We start from the raw sequence: 21,675 nt of genomic DNA, 5'->3' as shown, positions 1-21,675 counted from the left end.
ATAACTCCTACTTTGGCTATGCCTGAGCCTTTCTTGCCAAGGCTATCATTCTTTTTGATTTATTATTTCCTACCTTAACACTGTAGCTGTCCACAGCAGTTACTAAAATAGTTAATTCGTGCACCTGGGTGGTTAAGTCGGTTAAGCATCCGACTCAGTGTTCCGGCTCAGGTCATGATCTCATGGTTGATGGGTTTGAGCCCTGCATCGGGCTCTGCACTGAGTGTGGAACCTGCTTGGGATTCTCCCTCTCCCTCTCTCTCTGCCCATTCTCTGCTTGCTCTCTCTTTCTCTCTCTCTCTCTCTCTCTCTCTCTCTCCCTCTCTCAAAATAAATAAATGAACATTGAAAAATAAAATAGTTCCCATGAAAATTAATTTTAGAGTCTTAACAGAGAAGGAAAAATACCCATCAGATTATCCTTTATATAGTGGGAAACCTAGCTAAAATGTGTATTTTCATCCGGAATATCACCATGTATGCTGGGTATAACCATTAGTGCGCTTAAACCATGTATATATCTGATGTAGGTCTCTGGGCATAATCATTTGTATGGGAGAAAAGCCACCCACTCACACAGAAGAAGCTGCTCCTGATTCCTGGATGATTAGGTTTCATGGTTGTATAATCAAGATCACTTTTCTGTACTTTCTTTGGTAGAAGATGCCTTTTTTAAAAAAATGTTTAATGTTTATTTATTTTTGAGACAGAGAGAGACCGAGCGCCAACAGAGGAAGGGCAGAGAGAAAGGGAGACACAGAATCTGAAACAGGCTCCAGGCTCCGAGCTGTCAGCACAGAACTTGACTCGGGGCTTGACCTCACGAACAGTGAGATCATGACCTGAGCTGAAGTTGGGCGCTTAACCAACTGAGACACCCAGGAGCCTCCTAGAAGATGCTTTTGATTAAACAGACTTCTTTACAGCCACCTGGGTGGCTCAGTCAGTTAAGCGTCCAACTTCAGCTCAGGTCATAATCTCGCAGTTTGTGAGTTCAAGCCCCGCATTGGCTCTGTGCTGACAACTCGGAGCCTGGAGCCTGCTTCAGATTCTGTCTCTCCTGCTCCCTCTGCCCCCTCCCCTCTTTCTATCAAAAATAAGTAAACAAACAGATTTCTTTAAGTTTTTGTGACTTTCTTCTGTTGTAATGCAATGACCATAAGAGAATACTAATTGTTTCATGAGTAAGTGACACAGGTTAGAACTGCCTTCAGATGAAAGTTAGAGATGCAGATGGTCTGTGACCTGGGCATCTGCTGGCGTGGATATCAGGTCCTGTCTGAGCACGCGTCAACATGTTTTTGAGCCTCAGCTGTTGCTCTTGTCCAATACTGTCTCCCTTTTTGGGTAAGAACTTTCATCATTATCTTTGCTGTGGTTCTGTTAAAATAGCATGCTCCCTATATGCGGTATGCATACACACACACACACACACACACACACACACACACACACACACACACACAAATGTGTGTGTGTGTGTGTGTGTATTTTTTTTTTTTTGCAGGAGTACCATAGTCAGTATCATCTTGTGTTGATTGCTTATCCTAATTGGCAAATGTGAAGGTAAACTCTATTTTAAGTCGAGTAGATAGTTTAAATGACTCCATTTCAGAGAGAACTTAGCTCCAGTTATCCTTGTTTTTTAAATCCGCCTCTAAATGTTTCCATTTCCAATAGCAAAATAAATAGACAAACTAATAGCTCTTACCAAAACGGCAGTAAGTATTTTCCTGCTCAGGGAAAAAGTGAGATTTCAAATGTGGAGAAGTCTGGCATGTTACCACCACTCCTAGAAATGTATACATGTCAGCTTTTTTAAAATATAAATTTGAACTCATGCATGTTTGCACTTTTCTCAAATAAATGGATGAATTTCAAATAAGTTACCTATAATCACACGGTCTTGCTTTGACCGTACTATCTTCCAATATTTATTATTATTCTACATGAAATTGCTCATAATTTTGATGAGATTTCTTAGCTTTTTGTATTCTGCATTTATGGACTCAGATCCTTATGTTAGCATAACTTCGATACAGCAAACAAAGCATAATACAAGTTTCACATTGTAACATTCCATAGTGATAAACTGTTTCCCTTTTGTTGGGTTATAATAATTGTAGTAACAACAACTATCACTTATTGACTGTTTATACAAGAAGTCTTCCGTTAAGAGCATCTTTTAACAAAGTAGAGACCAAAAAGGAGTTTTAATGTGGAAATGCCTAGACTTTGATATACTTAAGTTTCCACTCACTGTGTGACTTTAGTCAAGAAAAAGCTTCCCACTCTTTGCTCCCCTTCAACTTCCTCCTCTGAAAAAGAATAAAAACGGAAATAGCTGACTTAGAGGCTGTACCCACTGGAGTCTGGTACATAGTAGATGTTTGGGAAATTGGGAAGATTGTCATTGAAGTCTACTTCGAAAGCTCTTTTGCCCAAATCTATAAGATGAAGAGATGTATACTACTTTGTGTCTATTTCCAGATGGATTCCCAGGGTAATTAAGCAGTCAGTGTCACTGAGAACCTGCTAAGTGTCCATTTCTTACATATCAGATCCTTACTAGGTTTGCTGTTGCAGTCTTCCTGCACTCATTCTTCACTTACTCTTTCAACAAATAACCAGTGTTTGGGCACCAGACGTTTCTGAAGTCGCCATTACACTCAGGTTGCAGCTGGCATGAGGAAGGTGATGTCTATTCAGTAAGTGTCAGATGACTCGGATGTGGTCGCCAACACTAGGCCAGTAATAGGCAGGCAGGAATGTATGTGGTGTGTGTGTGTGTGTGTGTGTGTGTGTGTGTTTACATGTCTGTGTTCCCCAGGAGGCTAGAGTTGGTCATTTTGCTTATCACATCATATCTTACCAATGAAAATGACCAAGATACAGCATCCTGGGCAAGACAGATGTTAACAGATAATACACTATGACTTAATAATAACAGACTTTTGCACAAAAAGGTTGTGCCTGTATATTTCTGCCCAAGGGATTAAGAATGGTTGCAAAATTCACTTCTGCATTAAACATTTTTTTCAAGTGAATAGCAGTTTACCAGTGCGATGAGAAAAGATTCAGTGTTAGAAAGCATAGTCCATGCAAAGAAAGCAGAAAATGCAAAGGCAGGTGAGACTTACATGTGCAGCAACGTTTTCCTATGGTCGTAATTGTCATGGTGGATGGATGAGTTTTAGAACAGGAGGGTGGGAAGGTGAACAGGGCTAGACCAGAAGGAAGGTAGCAAGCTAGTAAATACCATACTTCCCATGTAGCAGGCAATATCCTGGACATCTTAGGCGTATTTTGTCTCACAACTTTCAAAATAACCCTGTTTCAGAGGTAATGGAAAGGAGACTTTGATTATGAGGTTGTTCAAGGTCATACAGCAAGAATATGGTGGATTTGGTGTTCAGAGCCACGTCTTTGAGATCAGAACCTCTCTTTTCTTCACCAAGATGCAATTAGTAGTTAAATGGGAAGCCACTTAAATGTCTTCTCATTTATTTGGGTTTAATTAATTTCTGCGAAGATAAAACTGTGGGATTTTGTTCTGTGTTGTCTCAAACTTCACTGAGAGTCCAAAGAATGTTCTACAACACTTTAACTTTCTTTGGTGTCTTTCAGATGTAAATGTTTCCTCTTCATAAAGACGGCATGGTTTCCTTGTGCTTTGTAGCAGATTTTTTTTTTTTTGGTTTTTAAATAGGATTTTTAAATTATGTTTTACTTTTTTTAAAGTTTTTATTTAAATTCCAGTTCGTTAACATACAGTGTAATATTAGTTTCTGGTATACAGGTTAGTGATTCAACACTTCTGTACAACACCTGGTGCTCATCACAGCAGATTCTTGTTGACAGGCTTTATGCTTTTTTGTCTGTTTATTTCCGTCGCCCCTTAATCCATCCTTAGACAAGGCCAGTTGAGAACACCGTGGCCCGTTTATCCTGGTGGCCGGATTTCTTCATCCTTCCTCATTGACATGACCTGTATGCCAGATTGAGTGTGGCTGGGTCTAACCTTTCCAGTGCCTCCTCCGAGGAAAAGCCCCACTGTCCCCAGAGGAGCCTGGCCATACTCAGTGCAGCCGTTGCATTGCTCCTGGGGTTCTGCATCCTCTGTGAGGATTGGATTCCCACCCCCTACCTCTAGTCTGCCTGAAAACACCCATCTTTCTCTAATATCATCCCCGCCCAAAGGAGAGCGATTCTTTAGATCAGAAGCCAACCGACCATTTCAATAAAAGCTCAGATAGTCTGTATTTTAGACGTTGGGAGTCATGCTGTTTGTCACAACCTCTTGACTCTGCCCTTGTGGCACCCAAGCCGCCAGAGACGATATGTAAATGAATGGCTGTGGCTGTGTTCCAATAAAACTTTATTTATAGACTCTGAAATTTGAATTTCAAATAATCTGCATGCTTCTTTTGATTCCTTTCAGCGATTTAAAAATGTAAGACCCATTCTTAGCTCAAAAACAGGCGGCAGGCTGCACTTCGCCAGGCCCTGCTGTAGACAGACGGTCAGCCACAGCACTCACTGCTTCTTCAGTGGGGTAAACTGGGTCTGACCATCGGGGTCTTTGACGTAGCTCTTTCTCTATAGCTTCTCCAGCTTTTCCTAGTTCCTTGTGGTCACGCAGTTTCTTCCTAGGGTCTTTAGCCATTTCTGTTTGCCCCCGTCTTTGTGCAAGGGAAGGACTGCACAAAGAGATCTGGCCGCAGGGGAAGGTGGTTAAGTTCTGTTAGCACGCTGATATCTGATCTAGGAGTGAAAGCCGAATTCTTTTTCCGTCTCTGGAAAATTTCTTTGTTGTTGACCTTTTGCTGTTCTTCAGGAACCTCTCCAATTGAAGCAAATTGAACTGACTCCTAATGAATTTGTAATTCTTTGAATGAGGGCTATTTGACCTTAGCTCACTTGATGTTTCAGATTATGTATTCTGCTTTTTTTTCTCTCGAGACTGTGTTGCAAACAGGAAGGTAATGTCGGCAAGTAAATGAAAGGGTTGATCAAACAAAAGTGTGAACTCAGACAAAAAATATATGCCAGTTCCTACTTTTGTTGCCATTTATTCATTCGTTTACTCAGCAAATATTTACATGTGCCAGACTCTGCATCCCCACACGAGATCTCTCGCTTTGCAGGTCTACACACCTGCAGATGAGCAGAGGACCACGTTTGTCTCCCGAGAACCCCAGGGGAGGCAGAGATCAAGGAGACCCATCTTTCCTTGACTCTCTCGGTATCTGTCGCTCATATTGTAGGACGTAGGGGGCACAGGAGGCATAGGACGACACGTGTTCCTACACGTTGCCCATGGTAAGTGAAAGGACATGGCTCTAGAGGTCAGAGTCTGGGGCCCGCTGCTGTACTATTCTGAACCCTAAATGCTGTAAACGAGGAGACTACCTGTGTTGGAGCTTTGTTAGGAGGACTAAAAGAAATGTCATACACGGGCAAGATATAAATGTTTAGCACATAGGCCCTAAAAAAACCACCCACATCCAAGGATGTCAGATTTGCCTTTTGTTTGTCTTGTTCTTTATTGATAAATTTATCGCCTTCCAGTAAAGTCCTACCGATTTACTGCTGAATGTACTACTAAATCAGACTTATTTATTGAGCGCACAGTGCGGTCCCACTATGCATTGTGGGAGAAATCAGAAAAGTGTGATGTATCACCAAACATTTTTTCAAGCTGGAGGTTGGAAACATACTCTTATATGAATGATACGAAATACTCTTTACTGACGTTGCTACCTCTTTGTGTGTCTTTTTTAGATCTGAACGGTGATGGCACACATTGCAGTTATGAGTCGCTCAGTGAGCTGTGGATCGACGGAACGATAAGCATGCCTGTCGTGATGTATGCCGCGAAGCCTCTTCACTAGTAGGTATTTTCTATTCAGTATTGCTTACGTGGCTATATATGGAGATTGTCAACAGAGTCTACATTTTTAATGAAAGAGAAGCAGAATACTTGTGTTCGTGTTGTGGTTATGAACATGGCTAGATTTATTCTGGTTATGTGGCAGCCAGTTGCAAAATGAAAGAGCAGGTTAAAATGTACCTGTTGCGTATGTGTGTGTATATTAGTATGGAAGCGTTTATGTATCCCTATGGCAGAGTTTAGAAGTATAGAACTTCACCTCTCTTTTAACTGAGTAAAAATAATGTCACCGGAAATGTTCACTGTCCTTTGGCTCTTTAATATCATCATAAATAAATTTTTATTTAATAAATCTGGCAGTGAAAGCCTAAAAAATTTTACCTACTGTGATGTTTTGAAACGGTTCATTTTTTTTTTCAACGTTTATTTATTTTTGGGACAGAGAGAGACAGAGCATGAACGGGCGAGGGGCAGAGAGAGAGGGAGACACAGAGTCGGAAACAGGCTCCAGGCTCCGAGCCATCAGCCCAGAGCCTGATGCGGGGCTCGAACTCACGGACCGCAAGATCGTGACCTGGCTGAAGTCGGACGCTTAACCGACTGCGCCACCCAGGCGCCCCGAAACGGTTCAATTTTATTGCCGTTTTAACTAGCAAGATATCTGATCATGTGTCCACTTACACAAGTATCATGTGGCAATTGACTTGTCATATTTATGGTGTCATGGAAAAAGAATTATACTGTGTCAGAAAACCCTAATTGGATCATCCGACCAGACCCTCGGGTCTCCAGGCATCAGTTTCCTCATCTGCAGAATGAGAGAGAATTTCCACTTTACCTAATTCATAAGATTACTTTATAGGTCCAGTGAGATAATAACATGAAGTTATTATTTAATTACAAACCCCATAAAAATGATGTTATCTGTGGCTGATTAATATTTCAAGGAGGGAGTTGGACAAGAGTTGTGATCATACTTTGCTTTTTCTTTAGTTTTTTTTTTTTTAATTTCAATTCTAATTAGTTAACATACAGTGTAATATTAAATTCAGGTCTACAACTTATGATTCAGAACTTCCATACATTTGGTGCTCAGCTTTTTAAATTTTTGATATTTTGTGTGTTATTCACCCAAAATATAAATGATAAAATCATACTTAACTTTAATTCATGAACCAAATAAATTTCTCATATTTGAGAAAATTATGTGTAAATTAAACATGAAACAAAAAAACCAACCATGTTTCTCACACATACTGTGCACATCAGTCCCCACCAACTATGGGTGTTAGATGTCTGCTTCTGTTCTCCTGGATACACTTTATTAGACTACGTTTGGGTATTTACACTCGGAGGAGAAAAGATACATTAGATACTTTTTGTATACAGTTTAATTTCAGGACATTAAGAGATAATGCAGAAATTCAACCAGATATTGTTCATTTAGCTTACTATATTAAATTCCTTTTTACCGAAACCTCTTCAGTGCCTCATATAGCCATTCTTTTTTTGCTAATGGAATACAGTTAGTGTGTTTAAAAGATTGAAAATGAGAATCTTAACGAATATATTTAGTAAGATGGAAAAAGACTTTTTCACTAAAATTTTAAAAGTTGTTATATAACCAGGGCCATGCAATGACACTGGTTTGCAGATTATTCTCCAGGAATTGGATATGATTATTTTTGAAGGGGCAATGGCTTATTACATGAATAAAGTGTTTGCATTTAGGTGAAACAAAATCTTTAATAACAGGTAATATATATTCACTTGCTAATATTGTAGCATAGTCCCTAAGTGGGGGTGGGGGTGGGGGGGAGGAGCTGTCTAAAGTCAGATTTATGGGGTTGCAACCAACCCAGTTGTTTCATTTTCCAGCTTTGTACTGTTGGACAGGTCCTTTAACCTCTCTGTGCCTTAGTTTGCTCATCTGTAAAATGGGTCTAATAATAAGAATGATTTCTTTTTCTAAAAAAAGAGAGAGAGAGAAAGTAAGAAAAGAGGGGGAAAGGCAGAATGTATGTCACAAAACGATGTGGAGGACGGTTTGCTTTTCACTTCCCCCGATCATTTTGTCTAAACCATATTGTATACTTATTCCTGTTATAAATAAACTTAAGGTATTGTCCATTGGGCTCACATTGGACAAAGTTCAGTGGTTGCACTGGGTGGTATATTTCAAATGAGTCATCATTTGTTCCCAAGATGGGAAATACTGATAATCTGGGCGGAGATCTGAGCCAAGAGCCAATTGCCTGGCTGCCATGTATGACTCAGAACAGAAAACCAAGTCTCTTTCTGTCACGTGTTAATTATAACCCATTTGGAACAGTGACAGTGCTTGGTCACCGCATCTCTGTGTCCATCTGTATATCGGCACCCAGGATTATCTCATAGGGTTTTTGCGTGGATTACATGAGTTAATAGGGTCAAGTGCTTAGGAGCGCTGTGTGATGCTTCGTAACTAATCAACATTTATGGTTATTATTCACTGGACAGAGTGAGGGATTATGGTAACCACCACAGATTTTGGAATCAGAAAGCCGTAAGTCCAAAACCATTCATTATGTTACGGTGGAAGCTAAAGTAGTTACTGAACCTTTCGAAGTCTCAGTTTCTGAAAAAAAAAAAAAAAAAAAAAAAGAAAGAATTTAAAAATACTCCATACTGCTTTTGTTAGGATGATTTAACACAACATCTGGCAAGCAGTGGTAGCCAACACCTGAATCGAGAGTTGTGAAAATATAGTCACAAATTATTATAGAATGCATTTTTAAAGTAATGTAAATCAGAGACACTCCGATTCTGAAAATGTCCTTCTTGCCATATGTTGTATTTAGGGGACTTTTAGAAATGTGCCCAATTATATGATTTACTTTGTGAGATCCAGAATTTCAAAAAAGACAAACGAATAACTTAACTCAAATTAAAAAATGCAAACATAACTTAAATATGGTATCCTGATTAAAAAAAAAATCTGTTGCCTTTTTTAAGCCTATCAGGGAATATCAACTCAGTGTTTATTTTGTTATAAAGATTGGGCTGTTACCACATTTAAAATGATTTGTTTTCTAAAAAAAAAAAAGTGGGGGGGAGGAAAGGGGTGGAAATGCAGAATGTATGTCACAAAACGATGTGGAGGACGGTTTGCTTTTTCACTTCCATGAACATTTCGTCTAAACCATATTGCATACTTATTCTTGTTATAAATAAACTTAATGTATTGTCCTCTGGGAGCATATTGGACAAAATTCAGTGCTTGTACTGGGTGGTATATTTCAAATGAGTCATTATTTGTTCCCAAGGTGGGAAATGCTGATAATCTGGGGCGGTGATCTGAGCCAAGAGCCAATTGCCTGGCTGCTGTGTACGACTCAGAACAGAAAACCAAGTCTCTTTCCATCACGTGTTAATTATAAACCGTCTGGAACAGTGACAGTGCTTGGCCACTTCATCTCTGTCCCTCAGTATCACCACCCAGAGACTCTTTCACATGCAAATTTAACCTGACTTGTTGAGAATTCAGATAGTGATATTATCAACAGTTGCTTTCTACACGCCTATTATTCTTGTTGTTTATTTTTGCAGTAGCATTAGCCTTTAAGAGTTTGCCCACGATGAGGACAGTCATGGTTGTAGAGGAGGTTTTTAGGTGTAAACGTTTGGGAAGTGCATTTTTTTTAATGTTTATTCATTTCTGAGAGACAGAGAGAGACAGAGTGTGAGCGGGGGAAGGGCAGAGAGAGAGGGAGACACAGAATCCGGAGCAGGCTCCAGGCTCTGAGCTGTCAGCACAGAGCCAGATGTGGGGCTTGAACTCATAGACCGCGAGATCATGACCTGAGCTGAAGTCCGACGCTTAAGCGACTGAGCCCCCCCAGGCGCCCCGGGGAAGTGCATTCTTATGTCCACGTATGCAGACATAGGCTTTGCTGTCCCTGCTTGGGGCCCTTGGTGAGAGATGACCTTGGTCATTCTGACCTCCTTCCGGAGGGCCCTGCATTGCTGCATGCTTCAGGCCTTCGGTATGGTCACCATTCACGTTTTGAAGTCTCGTATTAGGAGTTAGAGTGTAATAAAAAGAAGCAGAGTCGTCGTCGTGCTCATCCAAACAAGTGGATTTCTCACATCGCCCTCCTTCCGCCCTCCTTCTTGCCGCGGCCATTGCTCACTTGCGATGTTTGCCTCAAAAGTGATTTGCGGCTTTAGAAGTGTCCTTTTAAAGGGGTCTGATCTAGTCGGTTATCACTCTAATACTTCATCAAATCGTGTCTCTGAAAACGAAGAGACATTTCATTCCCTGTCACCAGGCCAGAGTTTGGAAGAGGTGGGGCGTCCAGAACTAAAGTCGGCTGTCGTTCGGAGACAGACGTGAAATGAAACCTGTCTTGGCGGGACTTTCAAGAAGAGGTTGTGACTGTAAGCGTAACACACTCATGGCAGGGAGCGGGAGAAGCTCGGAGCGGTTGCGGGTGAGCCGGATGGGCGGCAGGACAGGCGGGAGAGGAGCTTGTGAACAGCGAGCGTCTGCTGCCCAGTGACCAGAAGTAGCCTCAGATGAGCTGCAGACGCCCCCAGACGTGGACGAGGCCCCCTCTCTTTTGTCGGCTTCAGATCTCAGCCTCTGCGCTGACCGCCCGCCCGGAGGCACCCCCGTCTCACCTGCCCGTCGCCATCTCCTCGTGCTCGCCGTCCATCAGACTCCAGTTCTTCCTTCCAGACTCATTTGGCATTCGCTGCCGTCTGTGAAAGCTACCCCCATCCTCCTCTTAAAGTTGACCGTCCCCTGCTGTCCTTCCACCTCTGTACTGCGGGCGCGCCCTAGTGAGAGACCACATTCTTCACTTCTTCTGCAATACTTGGCTTCCATTTCATCATCAACCGAGTGGCTTATGAACAACAGAAATTTATTCCTCAGTGTTCTGGAGCCTGGGCACTCTGAGATCAAGGCACCAGCAGACTTCATGTAGGGTAAGGGTCTGCTCTTTAGAAAGCCATGTTTTCCGTGTCCTCACATGGTGGAAGAAGCAAAGGAGTTTTCTGGGGCACCTTTTATATGTTTCCCACGTATTCTTGTGTAACTATAATCCCATTCATGAGGGCTTCACCCTCATGACTTAATCACCTCCCCAAAGACCCCGCCCCCCTCCACAGGCCACCACACTGGACATTTGCATGTGACGTCTGAGTTTTGGGTTAGAGGTCCACAGTCAGTCTCTAACAAGTGTCCATCTGTCCCGTTGCAGTCTTGTTGAGGGCATTCCTCATCTTACTCAGTCTCTTATGTCCAGGGTCTAGTGCTCAACAACTAATTCCTGATTAAATTAATGGTAGAAACAATACCATTCTCTGTCCTCAGACTGAAGAGGCAATAAATGCATTTGCCACATCAAAAGATTTCTACGAAATGTTATTCAATATGGATATTACTTCAAACTGTTATTAATATAAATCTGCAGGGGCACCTAATGGCTCAGTCGGTTCAGCGTCCGACTTGAGCTCAGGTCATGATCTCACAATTCATGAGATCGAGCCCCACATCGGGCTCTGTGCTGACAGCTCTGAGCCTCGAGCCTGCTTGGGATTCTGTGTCTCCCTTTCTCACTGCCCCTCCCCTGCTCATGCTCTGTCTCTCTCTGTCTCTCAAAAAATAAAATAAAACATTAAAAAGTATATATATACATATATATATAATTTTATATTATAATATATTATACATTATATAATTTTATATTATATATTACAATATTATATGTTATATATAGATCTGCAAAAAGTATAACCAGAAAAATGAAAACTGGCAACTTTTAACATACTATGAGATTTGTATCATTTTTAACACTTTTAGAAAAACAGAGCACAGTTTTGAAAATGTAAAACTGATTCTACTAACTTCCTTATGGGTTTACCATTAAATGTATTATTTTTAGAACAGCATTTCAACAATGAGAATTATTTGACCTTTTCTTGACTGAGATGGAAATGATTTTTTCCATGTAAGTTAATATGTAAGAAATTATTTATATATTAATTAAGGAATTAATAGATTAATTAATAGTTTACTAATATATAAAAAAACATTAAAGAGTTCTTAAGGCTTTGTTTTCTTATAGTAATTATTACATATATTTAAAATTGATTTTGTTCAATTCATTATAAAATATATTAAAATGTGTAAGATATTTTAACATAGTTTACCCATGGAAACCGTGGAAGATACCTACTATTAATCTGAGTGGGGAAAGGTGGAATGTATATATTGTGTAAGTCAACATTCCTATAGGTTTGAGCTGTTTTTGAAGAAATACAGAGAAAAACAACCAAACCAAAAAATTCCCTCCAAGTCAATAAACGAAACCCTCATGATGTAGCCGCATGAAGTTCTATCTGAAACTTAACTTTGGTGGCCGTATACGACACAGTAGTGGACTTACAATTGTTTAATATTTATACTTGAATAGTACCATGTTAACAGGGAAGATCGTCAAATCCGCTAAACTAGTATTTTCACACTCGACATTTATCTTTGTTACTTCGTGTACATCACTCTTACACAGAGGAGTCACTACAGGCTAACGTAGAATTGTGACACACTGTATCTTAAGCCATTCAGCTTTCACAGCTGGCTGTAGATAGGTAAGCGGAAGGCATTGAGCCAGTAAAGACGTATTTCAGAGAGGAAAATGGGCTGACAGTTTTCAGTGCATGAGCTATTTTAGATTGACATGCTTCTGGCAAAAAGGGATAATGTTTGAATGAATCATGTATCAAGAATATTCATCCAGTTGTGTAAGCAGAAATACAGGACTAATGTAGGAGTGATGAATATTCATCCAGTTGCGTAAGCAGAAATATACGACTAATGTAGAAATATAGGGCTCGGGTAATCACAATATTAAAGCTTTGGTGTGCTCCAATAAGTAGAGAATGGTATGCCAAGAATAACATATTATCGGAAGAAGTAGGGGTTTTTATTTTGTTGTTGTTGTTGTTGTTATTCCCAGAGGCAACACTTGAAAATTTTCGAGATTGTTTCCTGGTAACTTTTTAAGTCTTTATTTTATGTATTTGAAGATTCGACTATCTTAGTGACTATTTCCTGACATTCTTTTTAGCTAATGAACTTACAGGCGTGTGGTGAAACTTGGCAATGACAGTGAAGACTGCCATGTACTGAGCTAGTAACTGTGCAGTAGGCTTTGGTCTCATGTTGTGTCACATCATTGTGTCATCCTCACAAAACTCTGCAACAATGGCCTCATCATCTCCCTTTCACAAAGGAGATGAGTACTGTACCTTGTACCCCACTGATTCACATCCATACTTACATAACCTAAATTTGTAACAGCCTCATCCCTACAGGGGGGCACATATGTATGGAGGCATATCATATCTTATGAAATTAGAAAACTAATTTGATTTTTAAAATAAAATTAGTGTTGAAAATATAATGTGCTTCGGGTTTTGAGCCATGCTTCTCTCATATCCTGGAGAATCAATAGCTTATAAAATTATAATTAAAGATTTCCCCTTCTACCCTTCTGCAGCAACCGATATGAATAAAAATGAGAATCTGCAGTTATTTCAGTCATGTCTTCAGTAACAGATACAAGCAGGTGTCTTCCAGGAAAATGCATCAGAAATGCATTTTTAAGACTGGACAGTTTATCCGCAAAGTTCAACGACATCCTTATTCAACATGTTTTCTTATATCTTTTTTTTTTCCTATTAACAGTCAGTGTAAGTGCCATGAAATCAGCATGTGTTTCATACTATAATTAATTGCTCCCACAAAATTCAGACTAAAATTCTTATTCTCAACAACTGTCTTCTGTACACCAGTCACCTCACCAAATGCTTTCACATTAATTCCCTCTTTTCAGCTCAGTTATGCTTGAAAAGAATTTTGTGGATTCGTGTCATATGCTGCCTCTCTCTCTCTGATGGAGAGATATTAACAGTGTTTTACTGTCCCTTAGATGTGCACTCAGCGGATCTGTTAACCCCAGCAAGCAACACCTAAATGGAATAAAAAAAATACAATAAAATAAGCCTGGGAAGCAGAGACAGTTTTGAAGAAACACTTGCTTTTAAATAAAGGAGATAATTATAATATTTTGAAGTCATTTAAAATTCGAGGGGATTAAACTATCTGGAAAGAAAGTCATGCCCTACATGACATTAGTTAAATATTTGAAGCTGGAGAACTGAGGTATTCTGTTTATTCATTCAGCAAATATTTCTAGACCTCCTTCTATGCAGCCCTGCCTGCCGCTGTGAACAACAGACAAAATCCTTGTCCTCATAGTTTTTCCAGGTAGCCACTGGTGAGCAGGAGGCATGGAGGACGAGAATAGAGTGTGTGTGTGTGTGTGTGTGTGTGTGTGTGTGTGTATACATATATATAAAGTCCTTTTCTATAGTGACATAGATCATTAAATATATGTATATACAGATAGTAATGAATTTAAGCTTACATAAAAGCAGTTGCTTTTTGTACCAGCAAAAACTTTCTTCAAAGCATAATTTTATTTATTTGTTTATAATGTTTATTTATTTATTTTTTTAAATTTTAATGTTTATTTCTTTTTGAGAGAGAGAGAGAGAGAGTCAGAGCATGAGTGGGGGAGGAGCAGAGAGAAAGGGAGACACAGAATCTGAAGCAGGCTCCAGGCTCTGAGCTGTTAGCACACAGCCCAACACAGGGCTCGAACCCACAAACTGTGGGATCATGACCTGAGCTGAAGTTGGACGCTTAACCAACTGAGCCACCCAGGTGCCCTGTTTATTTATTTTTGAGAGAGAGAGAGAGAGAGAGAGAGAGAGAAAGAGCGTAAGTGGGGGAGGAGCAGAGAGAGAGGGAGACACAGAATCCAAAGTAGGTTCCAGGCTCTGAGCTGTCAGCGCAGAGCCCGATGTGGGACCTGAAACCATGAACCGTGAGATCATGACCTGAGCCGAGGTCGGACGCTCAGCCGACTGAGCCACCCAGACGCCCCTCCAAAGCATAATTTTAGATTACAAACTTGGAAATTCTTACTCACCAAAACTTCCTATTTCGATTGCTTCCAGAAACGAAAATTTTGATAATCTATCTCAGTCTTCGTTGGAAAATGACTCGTGTGTCTTCTGCCTTGTTTTCTTTACTCACTGTAAGATAATTTTGTAGGTGCTCCAGAACCTAAAGGAGAAAACTTCAAGACTATTGTGTACATCATCAGATTACACCGAGAGTGGCTAAAAGCGACTGAGGGGGACAGATAGCTTGCACCCCATGAGGCCCAAAAAATAACAGAGAGAAGAGAAGCAATTCCAGTGTTTTGGAACTTCGGTCGAAGTTCAAGTTCTTTCTCTGCTGAAGCACGGAGTGGCATGGATGTGTTGCCCTTGTATCACCTGATCCCATGGAAGTTGGGTATAGAACCAGAACCATTCATTGATTGGTATCCATCATCGAATTAGAAATGTAGTATCTGATGTAGAGCTGGTGACAAAAGGAAAAATAAAAAAAAAAATTGGGTAAAGTGGCAGCCATGCACTGTGCTGAACCAGCTTTCCAACAGGAAAGTGAGTCAGAGATTTTTAGTGATTTTTGGATGCCATATAATGACCTCTTAAGCTCAGCAAGTAAGTAGATATTAAACTCTGTTTACTTAGATTGCAGTGATAAATAAAATAGCCCATTCCTCTTGGGGGAGATGATAAACATCATAACTGCATTCATTTAAAAAAAATATTTCTTTTCTTTGCATGAAGCCCAGTTGCATGTTTGACAACTTAGTCTACTTTCTAGGTTTTCTGAATTACGTGGTTTTGGTGGCTCTCCCAACTCCAGATCACTTAACTCTCATGCCACTGATGTGAAAATCAATGCTTGATGCAAAAAAGTGCTACACAAGACTTTGCAGCCATTCTTGAGAGTGCATTTTTAAATTTAGCTCTTTAAAATAACCTAGATTAAAAAATAGTGTAGTCAAATGGTAATGTCTAATGGCTTTTAGACGACGGGGCAAAAACAGTGCCGAGGTGGAGGGCCACGAGTAGCTCATCAGTGCTATTTTGCCTTTTCCCTACTACTCCGTATAGAGAGCAAAACTAAAGAATTTCCGCCAAAGTGAAATTGTTGACAGAGTGATTATCACCAAGTTCCCATCCTGTGTGCTAACAGCCTGCAAAGTGTAGCAGTCTAATAAGGAGAGTAATTAAAGCTGCATTTCAGTGTCTCATACTCCTAGCATCTGTCTATTAAAATACATTAGACATGTTATAGAAACGTCAGTCTTCCTTTAGCTGGAGATGTGTCTCCAGCTTCCTCGGGGAGGAGGTATGTAAGATAAGTTGCAAGATACAACTAGTAAGCCCAAGACAAGGAAAAACCCATTGTGTAGAAGGAGTTCCAGGCTGCTCTTTGTCAGTTTTGTTGTAACTCTCAGGGGGAAATTCACACCAAGTGGGGCTCATAGGAGGAAGCAAATACATGTTAGTTGAATCGAATGATGCCCCTGCTTTTCAGTTTTCTTTAAGAGATCGGCTACAAGCTCAGACTATATTACTAAAGGTGTTTATTTATTTTTTTTTTAACTTTAAAAAGTCATTGGATCATGGACTTTAATCTCATTCTTTCATTTATGCCTTGGGCTAGGAGATCCTCCGGGGCTGTGCAGATTAAGGAAAAGCCACTTAATTAGTGGAGAGAGCCCTCTCCCTTTGTTCAGATTCTCTGTTGCCTGCTAATGAGAAAGGCGACTCAATCACATCTCTTCTGACACTAAAACTTCTTTGTTCAGCTAGCTGCTGAACAAAACTGGTCTTTCCATCTGAGTTCTCTGTCAGCCTTGCTCATACTTCAAGGCTGACCTGCGAATCAATCATAAAATCAGGTTGGTAGATTGCCACCAGCATTTTAAAATGCAACACAGCAAAGGAAAAAGTGTCAGAGTGTGTCCCATAATGACTTTCCATAAAGTCTTTGTTTCATTTATATCTGTATGTATATGTGCCAGGTCAAAGGTACAATGTGTTTATTATTGGGGGTCACAGTGGGAAAAAAAAGTTAGAAAACCCCTGTTATTTATCTAATCCCCTCCCCTCTCTTCTTAGTTCTGTCTTCTTAATTTGTCTTTTCTAACTCATACATTTTCAAAATTTCCATTTTATTAACTCTTTTTTTTGTCAGTGTAGACAGCTCCTTAGTTCCTCAGTATCTCTGTCATGATAGCCAACACTTAGTATAGAGATCACTGGAGTGATCTCGTAATGTTGTTTGAAATAATGAGTTACTGGCATTCTTAAAAGCAGTTACGATTTTGTAAGTCCCAACTGTGAATTTAGTTTTTAATCCCACCCTCCTTTTCCTCCTTTAATCCCTATTATGACCAGTGGTAATCACCACCAACCATGCAGTTACCCGGTGGAATTTCTGAGTCATTTTCTAAGTTCCCCGGCCTCTTTAATCAAAATGAGTGGTCAATCCAGATGATTCTGTCACCTAACATCCTTTAAAACAGTCCTATTCTTTACCTTGTCAGGACTACTATTTGGCCCTGGGATTTTATACCTAAGCTATTACAGTAAACATTGCAATAGTCTATTTGACTCCCTTCTGGTATGTCATTGCTCTTGCCGTTGGAATCTTTTCTAACACACAAACCTGAATATTTCACTCTTTGCATAAACATTTCCCATAGCCGCATTCCCTTTGCCTTGAGATTAAAATCCAGACACATTTCAGTGAGAATAAGAGGCCCTCCAATATGTGACTTCAGGAAATTCTCCAAACATATCCAGCCCTGCCCACTTCTACACCTAACATTTGAACTCAGGTCGGTATTCTCAGCTATTAAGCACGTTAAAACCTTTTGTGTGACTGGACCATCGGGCTCGCCCATGCTCTCCTTGCCTACAATGCCTTCACCTTCTGATATGCCTGGAAAATGCCTACACATCCATTAACATATTGGTTCAGGTTTTTTGCCTTATGTAAGAATTCCGAGTCACCTGAGTCAGCTTCTCTGCCATTACTTACTAACTATTTACGAAACTGAAATCCCTCAATGTCTATATGTTCGTCTTCCTATCCCTGATTAGACTCAGAGCTTCTCTTGCATACGCATTGCCAGTTTCCCTTTGTAACCAGAGATAGAAGCTGTCACAGTGCGGAACACTAGAGGATGCTCAGGGAATATGGGCTGAGTGAACTCTTGTGCCAGAATCATTGAAGATATTTGCCAGTCCTCTTTTACTGGTACGGCCTTCCTTATCCTCTCACTCCCACTATACCACTGACACAGATTCTTGCTAGACTCGTAAGTATGGCACAAAATAATATTCACCATAGCCATTCTCCATCACTTTCCCTATATCTGTGAGGTTTTTTTAAAATTTATTTATTTATTTTGAAAGAGTCAGAGGCAATGCAAGTAGGGGAGGAGGAGAGAGAGGGAGAGAGAGAGAGAGAGAGAGAGAGAGAGAGAGAGAGAGAAAGAGAGAATCCTAAGCAGGCTCTGCACCGACAGCATGGAGCCCGATGGGGGGCTCAAATCTGTGGACAGTGAGATCATGACCTGAGCTGAAATCAAGAGTTGGATGCTTAACCAACTGAGCCACCCAAGCACCCCATCTATGACTTTTATAATCTTTGAAAAGGTCATATAAGCAAAGCAATATGTCTCCATTATTCACGTTATTCCATTGATACTCTGGACTTGGGTTAAGATCATCTTACATGGATTCACCAGTTTATGCTTTTACAGTGTGTATCCTAAAGTAATGTTCCAATGTGGGCACAAATACTTATTTCAACACTAGAATTTAAAATCAAATCTTGGGTTTCAGCTTACCCTTGACCTTACCCTTCATCTTGAACAGTGTTATACAACACATTTTCCCTGATTGTTTTATTATAGTCAAATTTTTTTTCATTGAATGTCGACAACTGACCGTTTAACCACCGCATCAGATTTAAACATCGAATTCTGAGGGGCCGATTGCTTTAAGTATAATATTTTCTTCATAAGACTTCAGGGAGAGTGAGGAAGAATTTCAAGAGAGAACACTGATTGGTTTAATTTAGTAAAGAAGACATTCCTGTTAGTTCAGGAAGCTAATCAGCATTTCTCATGCATGAATTGATTACCTTGTTACATTTCACTGGCCATGATAGGATATGTTTAATAAGGGAAAATATTGCATTGATTCTATAATTATAAATATATATAACATTGTCCCAATGACTATGAAATGTCTTATGCACACTGTCCCCTTTTTTGTCATTGCAGAGCTCACACAATTGATCACACAATTGATCATTTCCCATGCTTCATCCAAATCAACCCGTTAAGGGGAAACAAAACGTTTCGTGGCCTTTTTGTTTTGGAATGAATAGCAATGGATGTCACAATTTGTTTTTCCAGGTAGATTTAAGAGTGATGGATAGACTAACTATATACCATTTATTTGTAAGAAAAGATACAAATGGTGAAGTGTATTAACTGGTGTGCAACAATTCTCTGGGACCAAAAATTTATGTATACAAAGAATAGGGAAAAGATACAGAGAAATGTTTTGTGTTGTGAAAACAAAATTTTAAACAATACCATTATATAAGCACATTAATTAGAAAATATATCAATATGCTACTTCTCAATTAATAAATTTATAGTAATGTTAAGAAATGAAATACCGTTAAACTGGTTTTGCTAAATCTTTCTTTAATATGTTCTGCTGTTTTCTTGTAACTCATAGGCTAACTGAAGTTTTTATGGTCCTTATTTTTTCCAGATTTTATAAAATATAAAAATATAAAATATAAAAAATATAAAAAGATGGGGCGCCTGGGTGGCGCAGTCGGTTAATCGTCCGACTTCAGCCAGGTCACGATCTCGCGGTCCGTGAGTTCGAGCCCCGCATCAGGCTCTGGGCTGATGGCTCAGAGCCTGGAGCCTGTTTCCGATTCTGTGTCTCCCTCTCTCTCTGCCCCTCCCCCGTTCATGCTCTGTCTCTCTCTGTCCCAAAAATAAATAAAAAAAAAGTTAAAAAAAAAAATTTTTTTTAAATATATATAAAAAGAGATACAAAAAGTAATATAAAACACCTCAAACCGTACCACTGAAAAACTACAAAGTAACTCTTCAAATATTTTTTATATTCTAGACTTCTAAAGTTTACATACTTTTACAGAACCGGTGGGATTACAAAACTCCTCCCTTTTTCCTCTTAGTAGTATAACAATACATTCCTATGTAACAAACATGCCATCATCACGTGAGGGCCTAATAGATAGTTAGTGATAAATTAACATGTGCAGAATTGGACTATGGATTTTCCCCCATTCCACCTCAAACATGCTTCTCCACAATGTCTTGTTTCCCTTTTCAAACTTTACTGCTTTTTTTTTTTTAAGTTTATTTATGTATTTTGAGAGAGAGAAAGAGAATGCCCACAAGCATAGGAGGGGCTGAGAGAGACAGAATCCCAAGCAGGCTCCACACTGTCAGCATGGATCCAGATGGGAGGCCCGATCTCCTGACCTGTGAGACTGTGACCCGAGTCGAAATCAAGAGTTGGACACTTAACTGACTGAGCCACCCAGGGGCCCCCAAACTTTACTTCTTTCCCAGGAGAACCAGGCAAAGCCTAGGTGTTATTTTTCTTCTTTCTTCATTTCCCACATGTAATTCACCAGTACATTTTATTAAATCAGCCTTCATAACACATCCCGGATGTGCTCTCCTCCAGCACGGCCGAGTCCATCTGGTCTCACCTGAGCTGGTACCCGGCACTTCCCATCAGCTCTCCCTGAGCCCACTCTTGGCCCCTGTCACATCTCTCCTTCGCTCGCAATCGTGCAGGGGCTTTCGGTATACCCAGATAAAATCCAGACTCTCTTCCACAGCTGCCAGGACCCCATGTGACCATCACCAGGCGTGCTTTCCCTCATCTTCCACCACCTTCTTCCTCTTTCCCGCTTTGTCTACTGGCTTCTTTCTGCCTCATAGAAAATCCCCTCCCCTGACACTCCCGCTGCCTCTTCCTTTTTGTTCAGGATTCAGCAGACATGCCATTGCCCTCCGTGGCTTCCTGCCCAACGAGTAGGAAAGAAGGCCTCCAACAGACCTGCACATTTTGTTTCCTGTGTATGTACATTATTTCTTAAATACTCCTGTGTTTGTTTATCATACATCCACTCATTAGAATGTAAGCTCTGTGGAAGCAGAGAGAAAACTCGGTCTTACTCCCAACTCTATCCCCAGAACCAAGAATAGTGCTGTGTGGAGGAGACTAAATATTTACCAAGTGAACAAATAAATCCATGAAGATTTACTACTAGAATTTGTATTAAATGGAATTTCTCAGTCAAAAAATTTTTTCTTAACCTTTTGCTTCTCAGTCTTTAGTCCCCGCCCATTATGTGGCAGGGCTAAATTTACCACACCGCCTTCCCCATCCAACACTGCATGAATAATATTGTTTTGCCAGCTCAGTGCACAACATTTAACCAATGGTTTTCATTTTCACATTAGTGTCTGCTAATGGGGCCCAAAGAAGTTTGGAAATCTTTCTCATTTGAAGCTCACTCACTTCTGACCCAATCCAAGCTTCTGATCCAATCTGAAGACTTCCAGAAGGAAAGGATAAAGCAAATGGGGACACATTTATTGAGAGTCTGTTAGGGACCATATACTTGCTGTTTGTCATTGAAGTATTTACATTTAAGTCATTTGACCCTCATAGTAACCCTAGAAAATAGATATTATCCCTTTTTAAATTTTTCGTATGAAGAG

The 21,675-nt window shown here is 40.1% G+C and overlaps 1 protein-coding gene across 1 annotated transcript in view; it reads left to right on the top strand.

Annotated features, from left to right (window-relative positions):
• The window catches only part of CHRM3 (cholinergic receptor muscarinic 3), a 523,975-nt gene that overhangs the window by 140,270 nt on the left and 362,030 nt on the right, over nucleotides 1-21,675 (top strand). The window contains exon 2 of the mRNA XM_047824601.1: nucleotides 5,785-5,893. The gene's annotated coding sequence lies outside the window, so the exon portion shown is untranslated. The remainder of the gene's footprint in view (nucleotides 1-5,784; nucleotides 5,894-21,675) is intronic.

Source organism: Prionailurus viverrinus, chromosome D2 (assembly GCF_022837055.1).
Source record: "Prionailurus viverrinus isolate Anna chromosome D2, UM_Priviv_1.0, whole genome shotgun sequence".
Classification (NCBI taxonomy): domain Eukaryota; kingdom Metazoa; phylum Chordata; class Mammalia; order Carnivora; family Felidae; genus Prionailurus; species Prionailurus viverrinus.
Note: the sequence above shows the minus strand (reverse complement) of the source record. Positions and strands in the feature narration are given on the sequence as shown.